Source organism: Brachypodium distachyon, chromosome 3 (genome assembly GCF_000005505.3).
Source record: "Brachypodium distachyon strain Bd21 chromosome 3, Brachypodium_distachyon_v3.0, whole genome shotgun sequence".
Classification (NCBI taxonomy): Eukaryota; Viridiplantae; Streptophyta; class Magnoliopsida; order Poales; family Poaceae; genus Brachypodium; species Brachypodium distachyon.
This window is the reverse complement of record NC_016133.3, coordinates 6,124,402-6,136,857: the sequence shown is the minus strand read 5'-3', so window position 1 is coordinate 6,136,857 and position 12,456 is coordinate 6,124,402. Positions and strand designations below refer to the sequence as shown.

At 45.7% G+C, this 12,456-nt stretch overlaps 1 pseudogene; it reads left to right on the top strand.

Moving 5' to 3' along the window:
- Positions 1 to 9,112: 9,112 nt before the first annotated feature.
- LOC112271534 lies at positions 9,113 to 12,176 on the top strand (annotated as a pseudogene).
- Positions 12,177 to 12,456: the final 280 nt, after the last annotated feature.

The window sequence follows — 12,456 nt, the reverse complement described above, 5'->3', positions numbered from 1 at the left end:
CAAATCAAACAGAGAAGTCATATAGCTGCATCGAAACCGACTAGAGCCTTCCACATCAGGCAGTGGCTTGTTATTACAACAATGACTGCATGTATATTTCAATGTGGATTTCCCTCCACTGCTAACCCCTACTTTCCACCCAATTCCCCAAAGCAAATTCATAGCAACATAATCTCGCTGTTACCAAAGGTACCCATGCTATGTCTTACTGGCTACTAGGATCCAATTAAGCACCAAGTTGACATGTTATGGCTTACAAGCTATGAAGACCATAGAGATGTTGTTGAGGTTGTTGATCTTAGCTCCTCAATCACCTTCTCCCATAGTCATTGACTGGCCATCGATACTTTGCAGTTTGTCTTGACCCACACAAGACAGGAGCATCACTTCCTTGGCACCGACGCTGATTGCTACTCATGTTGAAAACTACATATGAAAACATATATATCAGATGAAGAGAAATGAATATATAATTGGTAGGTTCTCTACAAAACAGTTACCGGGTTCTTTACAAACAATTGCCAGGTTCTTTACAAACAACTGCCAAATTCTTTTCATAATAGCCACCGGGTCCAATTGCCATGTTCTTTACAAACAATTGTCAGGTTCTTTACAAAAAACAACTACCAGGTTCAATTGCCAGGTTCTTTACAAACAATTGCCAGGTTCTTTACAAACAATTGCCATTTCTTTACATAACAGCTACCAGGTCCAATTGCCATGTTTTCTACAAACAATTGCCATGTTCTTTACAAACAATTGCCAAGTTCTTTACAAAAACAACTGCTGGCTTCGATTGTCATGTTCTTTACAAAAACAACTACCAGATTCAATTGCCATGTTCTTTACAAACAGCTATTAAGTTCAATTGCTAGGTTCTTTACAAACAATTTCCAAGATCTTTACAAAATAGTAACAGGGTTTAATTGTCAGGTTCTTTACAAACAATTACCAGGTTATTTACAAAAAGCTACCAAGTTCTTTAAAAACAATTGGCATGTTTTTTACAAAATAGCTACAAGGTTCAATTGCTAGGTTCTTTAAAAACAATTGCCAGGTTATTTACAAACAGCTACCAAGTTCTTTACAAACCCAGGTTCTTTTCAAACACCTATTAAGTTCTTGCCAAATAGCTACCAAGTTCTTTACAATTAACTACCATGTTCTTTTCAGTTAGCTACAAGGTTCTTTACAAATAAGTACCAAGTTGTTCAGTACACAAATTCCTATTTCATTTACCAGAGTACTGGGCCGAAGTTACCAGGTTGTATGGTGACAAATACCAGGTAGTTCAAAACACCTTAAGTAATATACATAGTAGCTGGCTAAATCAAAGCTTGCCATGAACAGGTGCTCCTCTCATGAGAAAAAATGGATATACATCAAACATTTGAGCATTGGGTGAATTACATCAAACATTTGAGACACAAAATAGACACGGGATAGATGGGCCGCCTTGAAGCTAACCTCAACATCATGATGATTTCCAGCAAAATGGAGCAAGCGTTGTGGGGGACAACAACTCCGTCAAATCAAAAGAACCTTGTGACCACACAACCTGGTACACATTCAGCGAGGCACATGGTGGAAGGAAATTAAATTGCTTCTGGAGAAACAGAGAGGACGCTCACCAGCGAGGCATAACTGATGTTGGGGGACGATTACCATGGCAAGGCCCCAGGAACCCTAGAGGCGGAAGCCATGTCGGCGGCGAGGAGGCAGCGGCACATGGAGAGAAGACAAAGACAAATTGTAACTGAGAGAGAGGGGGCAGAAGGAGAGGATGGGGAGAGCGGCATCATCGGATTGGGAGAGCGGCGTCATCGGATCGAGAATCACAGGACCTAGCGGCGACGGCAGATCCGGAACCGAAGGACCTAGCCACCGTCGCACGTGCTCCAATGCCATCGCTCTGTCGCCGGCGCCACGACCACTCCCTCACTGTCGTGCCGGTGCAGGAGTCCGGGATGGTGCTAGGGATGGATGACGGTGCGGGATCGGAGGAGGCTAGGGGCAGCCGGCGTCGGTGCGGGAGACGGGCTAGGGGCGGCCCGCTACCGTGCGGGGTAGGGACCGAGCCGGGAAGAGAACGAGAAGGAGAGGGGAAAAGGATATCGGGGAGGAAGGTTGATGAGAGGGAGAGAGAGATGGGTGGACTGGAGGCAAATCAATGGACGGGAGAGGCGCCGCTAGCTATGACCACACTGGGCACGTGCCCCACTTAGAAAAGGCGTGTAAATTATATTATCTGTCTCTCTAACGTGAACGCGTATTCCTCGCCCCATTTTTCCATCATAAACAACACCTGGTGTCGTCGCACGGGGCTCCGACTCCGGGGATGCGCGGGCACCCCCTTTTTAGGTTCGGCAGTGGGCTACAGGGATAGCTCCGGTGATCGCCGGCGGGGCCAATGCGAAGCGTAAGAACGCATCAAGAACGCATGCACACGCTTTTTTACCTAGGTTCGGGCCACCTTGCGGTGTAAAACCCTACGTCCTGCTTGTCTGAGCTTCTATTACTGTGAAATCGGCTGTTTATAGGTTGCCGGGGGAAGCCCCCGGGTGGTTTCTTTTTGGCTAAGTGTTCTTTCCTACTTCGGGCTACTGCTAGTGTTGTACTATGAGTTAGCTCTCCAAACGAACCAACGAGCGAATTGAACCGAACTAACCAAGAAAAATCCAACCAAAAAATGAACCCTTTGACCGTTGGCGGGGGTCCTCTTTTTATAGCCAAGGGGATACCACAGGTGCCACGGTGCATGGTCTACAAGTGTCAAGCAAGGAGCTTGGGCAGCTCCTCCTCGGTGCGCAGGCATGCATGCATGAGCGCCAACCCCGCGGTTAGAGGTCTAAGGCCTAAATAATAGGACTGGACAGCCACTGTTCGTCCGACTAGACGGATAACGCCCCTCCTGTCGGCTCATTAAATGCGCCGTGCGCTTCACTCCTTGCCCTGGCGAAACTGCACACTGGGCGCCTGTCACGCGCCCACGTGGCGTCGCTGCTCTGCTCGCTCGGCCCCGCCTTTCGGTGAGAACCTGCGCCCGGGAACACCTCCTCCCGGCAAGTGCCTTCCGGGGAGGTGCCCAGGCGGGAATATTCCCCGAAGCCCCGCTAGCCCTTCCGGGATGGTAGCTTGCCAGGCAGCCTATACGTTGCCGTCCGGGGTGAGATCCTCTCGGGAACTCAGCGATGCGACCCACGCGTCGTGCAGCGGTGGTACCCCGGGTGCCACTGGTACGACACCTGGTGATAGGTCATCACCACTCGGCGATAGAACCTTTTGACATGAGAGGTGTCAAGGGAGCGAAATAGAGTGATGCGTACGGAGTTCTGTGCAGCAAAGGAAAAGTTTCAAGGGAAATCTTTCCTTTAAATATGAATATGCCTTTCTTGAGATATTTCCCTCTTTTCTACAAGAAATACCCTTTGGAAACAAAGGCAGAAGAAACTCGGATACTGAAGGAGCCGTCCATAGCCTGAAGGTCGGACGCAACCAGGAAAACAGGGGGGCTCGACCTCACAAAAAAGAGACGGACCTAATGAAGACACTGGGGCAAGCATTCAAAGATCAATCGGCCTCCTATCCAAGCTGTACTCAGGGGCTAATGTGGAGGATATACCAGCCGGACAATCTTAGGACGACTTAGTGTACAAGCCCCCCCCCCCCCTCCGCCTAAGTCGGTTTGGTAGATATCTTCTAAAGGAAGGACAACCCATAGATATCTTGTAAAGGAAGAAACTCCTAATAGATTGCGGATGGCAGAGACCACGTTGTATGTGAACACCCCAAAAAAAAGTGCCCTTGACAGGGCAGACAATCTCTTATAATTGAAATTCCACAATACTACAATTATAGCAGGACGTAGTAGGTCTACCTCCAAGAGAAGGGGTAGCCAAAATTGGGTAAACTCTTGTCTCGCCAAGCTTCGCCTTAGATCGCTTTTGTCCCCATCGAAGGGCCTCCCTCCCGATCATCCTACATGAGGATATTTGTCTCTGAGAACTCTTGACAAGTCTTCTCTGGACCTGGGGTCAATGGAAGTGGCTTGCTCTATCTCTCTCTTGTGCTATCATTGTAGTAGAATCATATGAGCTGCTGAACATGATTATGATCACCCTTGTTATCTTTGTTCGTGGATCTTTCGTTAAGGATTAAAGTTGTGAGTTGCAATGTTCAGTTTGTGTGTGATGTGTTTATTAATCCATGCATCCTCCTCTTCTTGTTCACTTGTATTAATTAATAGTACTTGTTTCTGAATCTATGGAGGAGATGTGTGTTTTGGTTAGAGTTAAGCAGATAGTTGGGGATGGTCTAGTGACAATAGATTCCTGATCCACTATCAAATCTTTCTTGCTTACTCTTCTAGGGATAAAAAGATTTTATTTAGGAAAACAGTAGATCAATGATCTACTACAAATATATTAATAAAATATAATATGTACAAGCTGATAATGATGAATTATCAGGGCAGTCTCTCTAAAGCTAGCTATCCAGTTAGCAAACTGGTTATATTTCTTTCTTCTTGCCCTATGAAAAACAAGATTAAGCTCACCTTTGAAGATTTGCCTGCATCTATAAAGGGAAGGCCTGATGTTATTAAAAATACGGTCATTTCTCACCTTCCGGATACTCGAACACACCAATGTAGTGATTTCCATATGAAATGGTACCATAAGCTGCTGCTTCAGACCTTGAATATTTTGATGAACATTCGGGTGTGGTGCAAACATAGGACAAATATATCTCCAGCATGCCAGTGAGAAAGGGCATTGAAAGGTGATCTCTGAACTCCCTCTGAATTCCCTGACAGAGCAAACAATCATAGGATAAAAAGAGTTGAAGTGGCTCATCTGTCAGTGACCCTTATGATAGTCATGTGCGAGGTAGAACTGATTTTCACCATCATGTTGCAAAATACTTTATGCAATACTTTGCTTGTCTTAAACTTGGAATAGATCGGTATGTTCTCTACATCCAAGGAAGTGTTAGGAGATGTTAATAGCACTCTATTTATGAAGCATGATGCCAATATAAATATCATCAAATAGATCTCCGATTTGCTAAATTTAACTCTCCTTTATGCTATATTCATGCCACCAAAATTGTGATAGAGTAGACAAGTGAACCCATGAGACGAAGTCCTATTTTAATCATACAAAAACACTATATTTACCTTTGTTTTGCTATTATTACCTTGCTATCCAGATTTTACTAGTACCCGAAAACCTAAATTAAAAGGCAACATATCATGTGCATCCCGCAACAATTTGTATCCATGCATCCATCGATTGTCACCCCTCCGATCAGAATTTCACGTCCAGAAATGATGCAATGGCTAATTTGTACATAGACGCCCGCGTGGGCACTTAAGTTAACATTACTTTGCAATAACCCCCTTGAACCTTTCTTGGTGTGAAGAGCTTCATGCGCTAGCCAACGCAACCAAAAGACTGATCTAATGGAAAGGGTTAGGCAATCCACTTATACTTCAACACTCCTCCTCACGTCTGGCTCCCGCAGGCCTAAATGTGGATCGAAAGTGCGTCGCAATTTTATTGCGGCAACCAGGTCTCAAACTCGAGACCTCTTGGCTCTGATACAATGAAGAGCTTCATGCGCTAGCCAACGCAACCAAAAGAACGGTCTGATGGAAAGGGCTGGCCACCTGCAAGTCGAAGCCCCGTCGCCGTTTCCGCTGCTGCTTTTCTATGCGCCACCGTTGCCGGTCGCGACACCATAGAATTTGACGCATCTACGCATCCGCTGCCGCTGATGGAGCTCGCCACTTCCACCGCAGGTCGCCGAGCCGGCGCCTGCGATTGAGCTCACAGCACGGACGCCGTCACAGATCGATGCAGCCGCATCCGCCACTGCGCGGGTCGCATCCACGGATCCACCGCTGGAACTAGCCCCTGCCTCCGCAATTGCAGGTCAACGTGCCGCGGCGCTGCAGCTGTAGGTCACGGCGCCGCCTCCTGTGCAGATCTCTGAAGCCGTTCTCAAGGACAAGTGGGTCTATGGGTGCCGCACTGCGCCGAGTCGACTGTGAGGCTGGCGCTAAAATACGGTGCGGCTCCAGGCTACGGACTCTAAAATACGGTGTGGCTCCAGGCTACGGACTCCATGAGCGAGGCGGGGAGATCCTGACGGACGGCGGCATGTGCAAACTCCTCGGACAGGAGAAAGCACTTGTCGTTAGGACCAGCCCGCACAAACAGATACCTGGTCATGTTTAGGAGGTGTATAAGTGCAAAATAGTTCTGATTACGAAACAATACGTGCGATCTGGATCCTATGGCTGAGGGAGCAACGGATACGCGGATACAAAGAAGCCGCGGATGCACAGGATATGTTGCCAAATTAAAAATCCGTTTACAGTTATTTCTTGCATATTTAGTAGTATAATTAGTTATCCTTTCACTAAAGCATTAGTTCAACCATAAGCATTGCATATTTATATTTTAGAATCATATTTAGTTTATTTAAATTGCCTATTATCATTGTGACAGCCATTGTGATATCTTGTTGGGGCACAAAACAAGAATCTTTGTTTTGTAGGTCGCTTGACTGGAAGTTGGAACAAGATAATTACAATTCACACGTCTCCCCAAGCGTTACCTTTGTGGGGAAAACTTCAGCTTGCTACATCACACTGCGCTTAGAGTAACAATTGGTGCAAACTCAGTTTGACGCCATCAAGCAACATCCAGGGAGTATTAGGGATATGTTAATAGCACTCTATTTATGAACGTGATGCCCATATGAATATTATCAATTAGATCTATGTTTTGCTTAGTAATAACTACTCCCACCTTCCATAATTCTTGTCTCAAATTTGTTCAAAAATGGATGTATCTATTACTAAAAAGCGTTTAGATACATGTAATATTTCGAGAAAAATTATGGTACGGAGTGAGTATCATTTATGCTATATTCATGCCATAAAATTTTTGAGAGAGAGAGTAGTCAAGTGAATCATGAGCCCTGGGCCTATTTTAATCATAAGGAACAACTATCTTTACATTTATTTTGCTATTATTTTTTTGCTGTCCAGTATTTGCCAATAACCAGAAACAACATAAAAATAACCTGGGATTGCAAGCGACTACTGTATTTTGTCCGAGATCTTGGTGTCGGTGTTTAAGCGCCGTATTGATGATGCTCTTAGAGCATTTCCAATGCTAAAAGCGATTATTTGGGTGCTTAACATCAGAAAGATAAATAACACAAAATGAAGAGTTCGGTTAAGCAGTTCCTCTTCCAGCGCTGGGGAGGCAATTCGATCCGGATGCTAAACTATGCTCCGATTCTCATATGACAAACAAAAAAAAAATTAAGCCCCCCGCAATTACTTTGGCAGCGTTGGTCGGGGAAGAATTTTACAAGTTAAAATGAAGTCTAGAAGTTTATTCTAGGGTTTATATTTATTGAGGTACATTATAATAATACTGGTTTTCATGCATCTTTAGGTATTATTATTACTTTACCGCTTGGCAAAAAAAAGTAGGGATACTACACGGAGAATCAAGTATTGACACTGACATAGTTATTTTAGGTCGTGTACTTCCGGCTGCTCAAAACTCCACCGTGAAGCAACACCGAACATCTCAACTCCAAAAAGCTAGATGTAAGAAGCTAAACAAATCTGTTGTACAAAACCTGAAGCACCAGTTGTGAGAACTAGATGATGTCCCGCACGTTGTTGCGAAAAATTTTAGTTAACATAAAGAATATTCAAAATTAAAAACATATACTCACTCCGCCCAACAAAGGATGTCTTAATTTTGACCAAAATTGAATGCATATATACACTAAGTCATGTTTAGATACATCCAAATTTTGAAAAACTCGAAACATCTTTTGTTGAACAGAGGGAGTAATAAAATTGTACATTTTTCACTTAGTGGAAATAACTTGATGGATGTAACATACATGCATGTGCAAAAATATGAGTTTTTCATTAAATAAATGTGAACAAATTAATTATATGATGTATGACGCATGTTTAGAGAAATTAAGCCTCGAGGATACATGAGTATACAGAAGATTCGTGGATCAGCAAATCATTGATCAGCTTCTATTTACGTAATGTGGCACCGCCAAGTGAAAACGTTTCGCCTATTCTGTTTCTTCCTCCCTCGTCCATGTTTATCGCGAGCACATATCTCGACCAACTCCCGTCCCAGTAACCTACGAGACAGCGGGAGCCGGGAGGGTCTTCCCAGCCGCCGGCGCCTCCATTCTCTTCTCCGGCCACAGCCCACAGCTCCGTCTTCCTACATAATTTTCCCCGGCCTCAGATCCGGCCTCATCCCCAGCCTGATCTGCGCCCGTGTTAGCAGCCACCCCAGGTTGCCCGAGCACACACGCGTGCATCGAGCTCGGCGGCGGAGGCACAACGCCCCTGCCTGTCGCTATCCTCCTCCCAGCGACTCCCTCCCCTCCTCTTCCGTCCTGTTCCCTCCTCCCACAGCGAATCAATCGATAGGTGCTAGCTTTACTCAGCATTCCGAACTCACTATGTCGTTCCCAGGCGAGGCCGTTCCTGAGAAGCCGCGGCGGGAAAAAGGTGTCCGCCTGTACGGGTTCTTTGCCGGCAGAGGACGGTAGAGGGTGCCGCACTGAGGGCAGTCGACGGGGAGGAATTTGGGTGAGAGAGGAATCGATTGGGTAGATTGTGGAAGACGACCAGGGGAAATAAAAGGAAAATGGGCTTGCGGCCCAGGAAGAACTGGCTTCCGGCCCAGCCAAAAAGTAGCACCGAACCTTCTCTGCTCCGCCAGAGATGCTGGAGTGGCCCCTCGAAGCTGGATCGAAGGAGTTCTAAGAGCGACGACGAGGCAACTGGCTCTTTTTTCTGCTGATCGGCACGCTGCAAAGGGCATAATGGGCCCTGTTATCCGTTTCCTCGGCCCGCGAGTCTACTCTTTGCTGCCAAAAGCCCGCACGGCAACCTTGAAACACCCCGCCTTGGCGCCCGAACGTAACCGTCTCAACTCTCAACCAACAGGCAACAGCCTGTCTTCTTCTTCCTCTCGCCGGAGCCCGAAGAGGAACCCATCCCCAAACCCCCATCTCTGCTCTTCTCTGCAGAAGCAATCGGCGACCGATGGACCAGTTCCTCGACGGGCATCACGTGCGGCTGCGCAGCCTCGAGCTCGGCACGTACCTCCACGCCGCCGCCGACGGGATCGATGTCTGCCTCGACCCGGACCGGGCGTCAGTGAACTCCGCGTGGACGGTGCACCTACGCCAGGGCGATCACGCCAACGACTACCTGCTGCTACCACACAGCGTCGCCTTCGGCCGCTACCTCGCCGCCGCCGCCACCAACGAGCGGGCGCCGTGGGGCCAGCGCGGCTTCCGCTTTGAGCAGCGCGAGTTCGACGAACCGGAGGCGGGTGAGATCATGTGGCAGGTCATCAGGCCCGGGAGCTTCGTCCTACTCCGTCACGTCAGCGCCCGCCTCCTCCACCATAACGGGAGACGACGCTTCAACTGGAACAGCGGCGTCACCGTCGACAACTTCGAAAACATGAGCACGATGATGATATGGGTTGTGGAGCCCATCCCGCCCAGTCAGGTGTATCCTGGGGTTCTAGCTCCGCTCAATGTGAGTTCTCCATGCCCGCTTCCTCGACCTCGAATTGCTCTGGGCGGACCCTACCGATTGTGCTAATTGGGTTTTTGGTCGTCGTTAATCTGAATAGGATTTTAATGTCTCGGACTGCGAATCGTGTTAATTTCATTCTCCCGGGAGCAATTCTTCCTTCTGTTGTTGCCGAATTTTGCGCTTCCTGGGTGCAGCCTCTGTTTCCTGACCTCCTGGGTGCATCTGGGTGCATTTGCGTAGCTTTAGGGACTTTTCCTGATCGCATTTGCTTCTTCTCGAGATCGAATTCGGAGCCTCATCATGGTTCTTTGTAACTCAAATGCAGGAACACCTTTCCAGTCCCCAGTTCGTGTGTTTCCTGTTCGGGCGCGAGCCGCCGCCGCTGCGGGTGATATGGTTCAAGCGGGCCAACGCTGACGGGACGTTCAACGAGGACGGCAACTCCAGCTACCGCCTGATGTACCAGCTGATCCTCCGTCTGGACATCGTCGAGTTCATCATGTCCGTTCGAGCTGGCCGCTACGCGCGGCTCACCCCGATGATCGCCAACCTGCCTCACGGCACCGAAACACTCTCTACATAGTCCTCATAGACACCATTACGCCAGGTGAGACGCTCTACATGTCCCCAACTGATCTCCCGTCGCAAGAGATACATGATACTGGTCTTGAATTGCTATGCACATTTCATCTAAATGTTATTCTATTATTTCTGAACGCAAATGATATTTTTGGTCTTTTTTCAGTGGAATGTTAATCACTTAATCTGATTGTGGTTGAGAAACAGTTTCTTGAAGCTGTCGTGGTCTGGAAGTTTACTGAAACTGTTTGTATACTGAAACTGTTGTATGCTGAAACTGTTGTATACTGAAACTTTTACTACTCTGATTGGGACTTTGTCTCATACCATAGTAGTCTTGTAAACAATTATAAGTACAGATGTTTCACAGTCCTTCTTATGGAAATTATAGGCTTCATACTACTACTGTTGATTCAGAGGATAATTCATTTCTTCCATTTGATGCTATTTCCTCTAGTTCTTTTATTATGCACATTTCATCTAAATGTTCTTCTATTATTTCTGCACGGAAATGATATTTTTGGTCCTGTTTCAGTGGAATGTTAATCACTTAATCTGATTGTTCTTGAGAAACAGTTTCCTAAAGCTGTCGCAGTCCGGAAGTTTACTGAAACTGTTGTATACTGAAACTTTTACTACTCTGACTGGGACTTTGTCTGATACTATTGTAGTCTTGTAAACAAATATAAGTACACATGTTTCACAGTCCTTCATATGGAAATTATAGGCTTCATACTACTGTTATTGATTCAGATAATTCATTTCTTCCATTTGATGCTTTTTTCCTCTAGTTCTTTTGAAATATAAACTTCTTTGCACATTTTATTTATTCCATCTTGTTCTACTATATGGGATTGGAATACTGAGCTCAACTTTTATCTGTTCCAGGAGGTAAAGTAGCGTGCTACTGCAGGCACCAATTTCATGTTGAGCTCGGCACCAATCAAAATCATCACAAAACTCTTCAATATCCAGAGTATGTTTTTTCATGTTATCTTGCAGATAACTAAATCAATGTACTCCACATTTTTTAGTAGTGAAAGGTGAAAAGGCCAATGTTGCACCAATCTACATATGTGTACTTGTTCTCTTACAACAAATAGTTGCATATAATGCACGTCCAAATATGACATGTAACGACTATTCGTGCTTAATTGTTGCAGAGACGTTGCTCAATTGAAAGAAATTGATGTGGGTAGAATCAACTATGCAACTTCACCCATAATGAAAGTATGTCGTACGATTTGCAAAAGTATATGGTTGCCTTGTGTAATTATGATAGAAAGTTGGTTTGATTATTTCCATACTCTTTTTAGTGTGCAGCTATCTCGAACCCAATGTTTAAGTGCCACAGCTCATCTGGATATAAGACAACAGTTTCTCCATGTAATGGTCAGAAAATATTTCAGCAGTTTTTCTCGAAGAAGGTATATTATGTGCCTTTATTTTATGTGTCTTGTCTTCATTGAAATATTGGTAATCTGCAACTAGACCACCCGAAGCTGTTTGTTGCTAGTTATAGCTGTTTTAGTCTTTATAGTCCGTAGTTTCTAGCTTCTGCCGTCGTGCTCTTTTCAGTTTTGGCCTGTACTTATACTTTGTATATTTTTCATCTTCTTAAGAAATGAAAGTAGTGCTGCTAAATTTTGTCAAAAAAAAAAGGTAATCAATCCCTTTTTCTGTTGGTTCTTTGCAGGTTAAAGGTTTCCGCTCACCGATTGATCAGATAAAAATTGGGAATGAGGCTTTTGTTTGCATTGATGAAACAGAGAATGAATTGGGATTCTTGGAAAATTACAGGACTGGTATTGGAGAGATGCGATACTGGTGCTACAGGAATGGACACCGCATCAATGTTTCCAGTTTATTTGGTGCCAATTCTGTCATTTATACCGCTCCAGGCCGGGGGTCTTTCAACCTTAATCTGCTGTACCAACAGCGGGTGCTCCGATTTCCTTTATTATTATTTTTTTGAGGAAAAGACGGTCGTTTCCGTCATTCGATTAGTGGAGAGAAACTGTACAAATCATCAGACCAAGCGGGTCCGGTGAGGGAAAGCAAAAAGAAAAGAAAACAGCCCTCAAGGGGCTAAGAGTCTCCCGGATCAAGGGAGGAAGCTAACGCCCCGCTCTCAATTTCCTCCCAAACGAGGAAGGCAACATCTAAAACTGGAAGGGCCTTGGATTGGAAGATGCGTCTGTTCCACTCCTTCCAGACACCCCACCAAGTCGCTATCAGCCTACCGCTGAGCATCCGTTTCT